A 3,030-nucleotide genomic window follows, 5' to 3' on the forward strand; every position below is an offset into this window, starting at 1 on the left:
TGTCGTGGCTTGTTGTTTGCTCATTATCATGAAACTAAGATATGAAACAGTCAGCAAGTCTCTATGTCTCTGTGAGCTCGGGCCTAACCCAGGATCAGAATTTTGTGGTGTTTTGTGCGGGGCAGCCTGCCAGGCCTCTGGGTGGCATAAAGGGCACACTCTTCACAGTCAGGCCCCCTGGGTGGCATTCTGACCCCTGCCGAACTGGCATTCGAGGTTTGGGCAAGTCACTGATTGATGGGGAGCTCATTTCTTCACCGTGCCATCTATTTCAATGTTAAGCAGCCAACATTGTTAGAATGCTCTTCCTAATTATCGAGCCTGAACTTGCTTCCCATAACTTTAACCCCGTGGTCTGAGGTCTGCCTCTGAGCCGTAAAGAATGAGAGCTCTCCCTCTTCTCACTCCTCCTGGTCCCCAGAGCAAAGGAGGGGCAGCAGAGTGACTGGTCAGATGGTTCTTTGAAGCAAGGCAGGAAAGAAGGACAGAGTCAAGTGTCGGCTCCAGCCTCGCTGCATTTGGCCTGGCCCTTCAGACAATATGAAGCCCCCGGGGTTTTTTGTCTAACAAAACCCCATCTGCCTAGAACAACCCTCTCCTGAACCATACCCCATTTCTCCCCAGAAAACACCATCAGTCTTTCAAGACTCAGTTCAACCGCTTCTTCTGGGAAGTATCTGCTGATTCTCCAGCTGGGGATGACACCTCTCTTCTCCCCTGGGTTCTCACTACACGCAGAGCCCTCCTCCCCACTCCCATCCCCCAGAGAGACATCTATTCCAGCCATGAAACTTAGGAGTTCTTATTCGTCCCCAGTCTTTAGGGCAGAGAGAGTATCTCGTTCATTCTGTTCCAGCGCCTGGCTCAGGGTGGCTCACATTGCACGCTAGACCAGGTTACATGTGCTGCTGAAAGGCAGGCACACAGAGTGACCCTCCTCTGAGCCCCCTTTTCAGTTTGCATGGTGGGGGTCTACACACAGAAGTGGGAGTGGGCATGGAAAGAGACAGGGAGTGACTGCTCTCCACCTCCGTTAATCTCGTCCTTTTCAGGAGCTGTCCCACCAGCTGGGGCGGTCGGCCCGTCTAGCTTCACGCACAGGACAGACCACTGCTTTGTAACCTTTTATTTTGTCCACAGGCTCAGTGTCAGAGCCAGAAAAGGCCCTTTCCCCAGGAGAGGACCCTAGTGAGCATCTTGTGATAATGTGAGATGAAGCTGAGCAGATTCCTGCCCTGCCCCCAACAGTATTACAAAAAGGAGCACCCCAGGGAGCTTCGTTATGATCCTATTACTGTAGATGATGGCTTGAATCCACCATCAGATTTGGTATTACCATATAATTATTTCTGTAAAAGGCTCAGAATCATCATTAGCACGGGGAGCAAATTAAATGACATGCCAGCAGGGATTTTACTACTGATAAACTAAAATAAAATTAAACTAAAAAAATAGAATGGTATGAATATTGCATTACAATGATCACACCTCCCCACAGAGCCGACAGGGATGGCCAGAATCAGATCAGCCACAGTGCCCTGATCCTGCCTCTCTAGGGAACACGTACACTTGGGTTCAGAGACAAGACGGTTTGCTGGATTCTCTGAGAGGCGCCTTAACCAGCAGCTGGGCCATTCTGCCAAATGCAAGAGGGGATTTCTTTTTTTTCTCTCTTTTAAAGACTTTGCAACTTTCTCTTTAATGCTTTTTTTATTGGCCCTGAGCTAACATCTGTTGCCAATCTTCCTCTTTTTTTTTCCTCCCCAAAGCCCCAGTACACAGTTGTTTGTCCTAGTTGAAGGTCATTCTAGTTCTTCCGTGTGGGATGCTGCCCAAGCATGCCTTGACAAGCGTGTGGAGGTCTGCACCCGGGATCCAAACTGGTGAACCCTGGGCCACCAAAGCAGAGCACACGAACTTAACCACTCCGCCATGGGGCCGCCCCAAGATGGGATTTGTTTTTTGTTTTTTGTTTTTTGTTTTTTGAGGAAGATTAGCCCTGAGCTAACATCTGCTGCTAATCCTCCTCTTTTTGCTCAGGAAGACTGGCCCTGAGTTAACATCCATGCCCATCTTCCTCTACTTTATATGTGGGACGCCTACCACAGCATGGCTTGATAAGCAGTATATAAGTCTGCACCCAGGATCCAAAGTGGCGAACACTGGGCCGCCAAAGCAGAACACGCACACTTTACTGCTGAGCCACCGGGCCAGCCCCAAGATGGAATTTCTTAATGGCACAGAAACCCCTGCACATCCTTAGCCCCCGAGGTGATGATTCACACGGTGCCCTGCTTTCAGGACCTTCTTGAGGTACACAGAGGGAGGAAGGATCTGGTTTTCACAGCAGCTCTTGACTGACTTGCTGTGTGACCTCAAGCAAGGCCCTGTCTCACTCTGGGCGTCAGCTTCTCCATCTACACAATGATGGGGTTTCATGAGATATCTTACAGATGATCTTTAACAAAATGAGAATAATGCTCCTTGACCCACCTCTTAAGATTGTTATCAGATTCAGATGAGTACTGTAGGTGACAGCATGTTCCAAAGCAGAATATCATGAAAGGGGATGCAGTTTTATAGGGTGCAACACGTGTGTGTGTAGTGCACATATACGTATGTGTCTGTATGCCACATGGAACCAAGAGATTCATAAACGTGTACCACTATGTTGAGCCATACTCTCTCCGTATATCTACACAATTCAATATTCCAGCAGTCTTTCTTCAGAGGAGACTCTGTGGCTACAGATAATTAGTGGCAGCGTCTACTTGAAAACAGCTGGCAGTGCATTAGGACAGTTGCTAGCTAAGTAAATGGTAGTTTTCTTGCACTTCTCCTCTTTCTCCTTCTTTTCTTTTCATTTCCTTTTTTTGATACCCACTCTAGATTCACTCATTCATTCATTTAGCACACGTGTAATGAGAGCTGAGGACAAGGTGTGGGAAGGCAGTGGTGAATGAACCAGATATGAGGAGCCATCACAGAGAGTGTGTGCCCCACGTATTTCACAGCCTGGTGAGGAAGAGA

This window comes from Equus przewalskii, chromosome 15, assembly GCF_037783145.1.
Source record: "Equus przewalskii isolate Varuska chromosome 15, EquPr2, whole genome shotgun sequence".
NCBI lineage: Eukaryota > Metazoa > Chordata > Mammalia > Perissodactyla > Equidae > Equus > Equus przewalskii.